The sequence below is a fragment of the Halyomorpha halys genome, unplaced genomic scaffold (genome assembly GCF_000696795.3).
Source record: "Halyomorpha halys isolate HHAL.00 unplaced genomic scaffold, Hhal_1.1 Scaffold1374.1, whole genome shotgun sequence".
NCBI lineage: Eukaryota > Metazoa > Arthropoda > Insecta > Hemiptera > Pentatomidae > Halyomorpha > Halyomorpha halys.
In genome coordinates, this window is record NW_027112468.1 from 21,683 (window position 1) to 27,967 (window position 6,285).

The 6,285-nt window shown below is 29.6% G+C and overlaps 1 protein-coding gene and 1 long non-coding RNA gene across 2 annotated transcripts in view; one reads left to right on the top strand and one right to left on the bottom strand.

Annotated features, from left to right (window-relative positions):
• Positions 1 to 6,285, bottom strand: part of LOC106689481 (A-kinase anchor protein 200) — a gene marked incomplete in the record, with an annotated part of 108,859 nt that overhangs the window by 11,526 nt on the left and 91,048 nt on the right.
• On the top strand, positions 609 to 5,566 carry LOC136796485 (uncharacterized). The gene is made up of 2 exons (XR_010844197.1): positions 609 to 864; positions 5,393 to 5,566. It is a non-coding gene; the product is annotated as an uncharacterized lncRNA (long non-coding RNA).

Consider the following 6,285-nt stretch of genomic DNA (forward strand, 5'->3'; position numbering starts at 1 on the left):
AATAATTCAGTCTCTCAGCTGTGACTGACTTTTTATTTTTATTTAAATCTAATTATTTTAATTTTACATTTGTGAAACATCTGAGAGAATTAATGACTATCTCATTAAAATGGCTGTTGGTGGATTAGCGAATAAATAAATAACGAAATGTATTTTCATGATCTAATGAATGACAGATCTCAAAATAAACATTTTTTGAGATGTTCACTGTTGATCTGAGACAGTGATATTTAGGCAGCCATTTTAAAATAAGTTATAATTTTGATAAAGCTCATACAAATACAAGAGTTTGATTTCTTCATCTTGAATTTAAAAAGGTATTATCCCTGTATTTAAACAGCCATTTTTAAAAATGGTTATGATTTTAATAAAGCCCTTACAAATACAAGAGTTTGATTCCTTCTTTTTGAATTAAAAAAGGTATTATCCCTACACTTAGAGGCACCATTTATCCATAAATCCCTTTAAAACCCAAGATTTTGATTCCTTCATCTTGAATTTAAGTTATATTATCCCTATATTTAGACAGCCATTTTTAAAAATAGCTATGATTTTAATTGAGCCCTTAAAAACACAAGAGTTCAATTTGTTTGTCTTGAATTAAAAAAGGTATTATCCCTATATTTAGACAGCATTTTTTAACATACAATATATCAAATAAAATTTCACTACTTTGTTATAGGAAATAAATTCAGCAGTTAAAAAATAATAATAGAAATTTTTCATTAAAAAAATTTCTGAATGTTGATAGATATCTGTCGTACAAGTTTGTCGAGTTGAAGAACAGATATAATTACCAACTATCAAGCAGGTCCTGATAGTTAACATTTGAGCACAGCCTTCTAGATTGCTGACTGCATAGGGGTAAGTAAATTAATCACTTTACATCACATACTAAATGTTAAAGTAATTTGAATTTAAATAATTAGTTTTAAATCCTACAACTTAAGTCTAAAAGGATTTTATTTTTTTATGACTTTATTATATTTCTTTTCAAGACTTTATGTTATACCATTTATATTGTTGGAACAAAGTTTCAGGCTCTTCAATAATCACTTGAAATAAAAAAATAAGGTTTTTAACTTTAAAAAATAGAACTTATATTCAAATTGGAATAAATAAAAATTATTTTGAATTTGATTATAAGGCAAGGAGAAAATAAGAACAATAACTAGGAAATTTGGCTTAATCTATAAAGCATTTTAGGTGTGTAAATGGTTATAAATTACTTAAAAGACTATATATGTAGTTAAATATCGAATTATTTGTATTTAAATGTGTAAAACTTTTTTTTTTTTTAAAATGCAATGTAAACTTTGTTAATTGTAAAATTGTTGTATTTAAGATTGTAAATATTTTTATTTGTAGAACTTCATAATGGACAGAAGAGCCCGAACGTTGTTACATAATAAAATTGTAAAAGTAATAAATGAACATAATACTGTCAAACCTTAAATTAAATTTTAAAAAATAAATAAATTGTAGAGTTTTTTTTTAAATGGATGTATTTCAAAGGTTTTATATTATATTCCTAGACTAGGGTTACTTTTTCTACTGCCTCAAAGCTAGTATAATATACAATACAAGACGAAAAGAAGTATTATAAGAAAGCAGAGATATATAGTCCAATAGCGAAATAAATATCGAATAGAATATCGATATCGGCAAGTCACTAGTTGCAGGACATTTGAATTTCCCGATTGAATATTCTCCTTAAGATAAAATATTATGCGTAATATATCTTTCCTTATCGCCGATGTTCTTCCCTTAATATGAGTGCCATGTTTCAATCGTAAAGAACATAACAATAGCATTTAAATATTAAGTTAGTTGTTACTATTATATTTTCGTACAGTTGGAATTTATAGTTAATAAAATAATTATACAATTAAGTAACGATTAAATTGTTCTTATAATAAACTATAAGATATAGGCAATAAGAATGAGATAATAGAATGGTACAATATACAAAGAGATAGCAGACCGTGAGGGGAGGGGGGAGTTAGAGCGATCGATGGGAGACGCCGGTGGCTGGTTACCATGGCGACCCCCAACCCCACCCCTCCCTCGCTTCTCGATAATATTAATAAGGCTGTGGCCCCAGCCTTCTAGTTCTCTAACCCCTCGGTACGATTTAATCTCAAACTATCTAATGCAAAATCTTATTGTACAAAATTAATTTAAAACGAAACAAATTTTAATTAAAAAATTACCATTATAAATTGGTTAATAACAGCTCCTGGATCTATCTGGTTCAATGATCAGATTAGAGTCATGCAAGTAATAACAAAATGGTAAGAAAAAAGTAAAGTCATATCCACACGTTTGCCAGATGCCACAAATACTAAATACTTAAAAATGCTTGATAAAAAAAAGGGTAACAAACTCTGGCAACCATCTGCTAAGCTCCAGGGAGGCAAACAGAGTTGACATCGACCATAACCTCTGATTAACACCATTTTCATTATTAAAAAAGTTACAAAATAAAGAATACATAAATATCGGCAAAGCAGTTGGTAAATGATAAAAAAAACAGTAGAAATGGTATTATCTAGATAAATTCAATTTTTTATTTTCATTCTAGGATTTTGTAAGATATTTGTTAATTTAATTATTCGGGTATATGATGAAATAAGCAATAAACTGCTAATTAATTGACAAGAGTTATATCCAATTGATACAATCTTAGACCGAAATTAATTACTGATTGCCTTCCTACGTATTTGATGTTTTATTGATATAAATTAATGAGATTTTAGACATTTAGTTCTGTCTATATTTGTATGTTACTTAAATTGTATGTTTTATTTTGTGCATTCCTGTTTAAAAAAAAAAAAGCAGCTAATATTTTTAGTTACCATCTCTATATTCTATAATTGGGGGGTAGTAATCTGCTAGGAAAAGAGAAGACCAATTTAACATGACTTTAAATCGGGCTGCTCACAATCCTATACTTATAAAATTTAACATAGTAAAACATTTTACATTATACACATCATGAATACTCCAAAAGTGGGCCGAAACGTCGGAAAATAAATAGTTGTTGACTATTTTTTGTTCCCTTTTTGACAGCACCCCTCCCCCCTGGACCACCACTTTCATTTCTTTAAAAATATGTTTAATCATTTATGCATATATCAACTACTTTCGTTTACTCATGCACAAAAACAATTTTCTTAGATACATTCTCTATCAATTCATTGATCTTCTAGAAATATTGGTGATTGAGTATGCAATAGAAATATGCAGAAAAATGATAATTTATAGAATAAGAAACTTGAAAAAAAAAAAGTAAGAAATTATACTGATCCCTGCACTTAGCAAACATTAACGCTGTTTTTTTTGTTTTTGTTTTTTTTAAGCAATTAATTTATGTAAATAAGTAAACATGATGATACTAAAAATGTTTACACCAGAATGGCAAAGGTTTCTGTTGTTATATTGTTATATCAGGGTGTAGTGCAATTTTCTTTTCAGACCCCTCTTGTATAATTATCGGAATTGTTCGGGGTGTGGGGGAGGGTGAAATTAAGGGGTCGGCTAACGGTTTCGATCTTTATTTGACGACAAATCGATATGTATACATTTTCTTGACGACAGATCGATGTGTATACAATTTTCTTTCTCATATTGTTATGACTAATAAATTTGACACATAATGACGAGTATTGAGGATTCAAATAAACTATAGAAATCATCAGATATTCGATGTAAATGAAGTATAGAGAAATGGAAATAATTCATCTTTTTTATTGTAGTAAATTCAGTTATTACCAAAAGTAACTAAATATTCTTTCATGGTAAGGAATATTGTAATTTTTATTTGCTCCATTCAAAGAAAAATAATCTTATAAAAAAAAAAATTTCCCTTGCTCAAAGTATATGATTGTGAAAGAAATCGATTTTGAGTTTGCGATATAACAGTTTTGAGGCCCCTTACACTTAACGTCTCAACTCAACTTTAAAACATCAATTTTATACATTTTACTCTTTATCAAAAACGGCTCTGACGAAATTAGAGTCTAGCATCGGCAAAAATTAGCTATAGTTGAAACTAATAGCTAAAGTTGCTATGGATACGATCCTTATTCATGAATGAACCATTGATAAATAAATATCGTATCCATGGCAATTATAGCAATTAGTTTCATAGTTGCCCAACTCTATATTAGACTCATTATATAAATCCACTATCGAGTGGTCTTTAATATAAGTTAGGTCTTATCCTCATTCAAAAAGTCTGCTAGGGCTAAAATGGCGAATTTTCAAAACTCTTCCTCTGAAGCACATTTAATTTTGTTTATTCGAGATAATAAATCATATCTCATTGTTAACAGTGATGAAAAAAATATTTTCGTGTTTCTACAGTTGTTATGACAACAATTCGATTTTAATAATAGTAAAAAGTATTGCCATCCCGTATTATAAAGGAATCCCTGTTTTCAAACGTAAAGGAATAATATTATCCCTACGGTGGTATCTACTACTTTATTTTTTTTTTTTTTATAATTAGGAGATGTCAATTTTCGCGCCAGGTTTATTAAATTTTTATACATTTTATAAAGCAAACACAAACATTGGCACAACCACAAACCCAAGAAACCAACATCAAAGATACTATATAATCCCTTATATACCAACACTTTCGGAAAGAATTTTAAAAACTCTAAACAATACCGATTACGCAATTACATCGAAAAACACGGCCACTTTATCTAAAATTTACACCAATACGAAAGACAAAGACAAAATAGAACTACAATCTGTGTACGAAATTCGCTGTGAAGAAAACAGCGGGAAATCCTATTTTGTAACTTTAGAACAGTATCTGAAAAGAAGGGTATATCTACATAAATATAGTTGTACCTATATAACAAACAAACCAGACCAAACCGCTCTCACTACACACTTTTGACAAACAAGACATTTAAATTCGATGCACCAAAACTCATACATCGAGAAAAAAAAAACACTTTAAGCGAAATTTAAAAGAATTGATAACTACAGAAAAATATAAGATTCGGGCTATGAATAAAACTTTGGATGTACAAAATTTAAATTCAAGTTATTCTAACCTAATAAATACATAAGAAACAATTAATAACATTAAAGAGAAACAAAATATATATAATAAACTGACTACCTGCTGGACAAATACGGTTACATGTGTGAGAAACCTAGAACAAACCTAACTTCATTTTAAAACCGATTCAGCCTAAACCTGGAGATATGATGATCACAATGTAGAACATAGACAATTGTAAGTAATATTTTTACTAAACAATGTTTTAATTGTAATATTTATTAATCGTAAATTACACTATGTACTTGTAGTTTGATAGCAATTAGTTAAAGAAATTATATGTTCTAAAAACTGTTTTTCTCATTGTAGGACACATAAAATAAAGTTACGCCAAACGAAACGTCACCTAAATAAAGTTTTATTATTGACTGATCATCAAGACCCACAAAGATATATGAATCAACAACAGTCAAGAAAAAATGTATCAATATATATAACATCGTCATGAAATTATAAAAAAAATTATAATAATTTTAAATTTTATTGATTCTTGAATTTCATAGTGTATAATATAATTAACAATAATTCTTCCTTTAAAGTAAATACGATAACAGCAATGTTCCTTAGCTTATTTTAAGGCCAGTTTGGACAATGCAAGAGTACCCTAACCTATTGCAGCCCAGATGCTCGCTGATTGGACAAGGACAACCGCCGAGCTTGACAAAGCTTTCGCCTCATTGGCCGATTCAGTTACGGAGAAGATCATTGGAGCAGATCTCCCCGATGTTACGCAGCGCTCCTTTGCAACAATAAGGTACTAGTAGGTTACAGGGTAATTAAAAATTCCATTGTGTACTTAAAGTATAAAAGAGTAGAGTTTTTAAGCCGTTCAATGAGCGATGACTCGACACGAACTATTGACTCGGTTTCGGCTCCTATTAAAGTAGACAATGAGTATAAAACTATCCCAGAGACCCCTGGCGTCGGGTTAACTAAACTAATAAATCTTGTTGTATCAGCTCGCGTGCCTGACATGCCACACCGCTCTCCCTCAGTACCATGTTTACTTAGTCTGGTCTTTTTATTACCGGGGTCTTGCGGTAGGGTGCTGCAGCTCCACGTGTTGGGCCACTAAATAAAACCACCCCTTGTTTACATACTCGACATTAATTAATAACAATGTATAATGTAAATACATAAATAAATTCGTGGTTCAATGCACTCTTTATGGCTACGCGGTATAACGAATCCATTTTTATTTA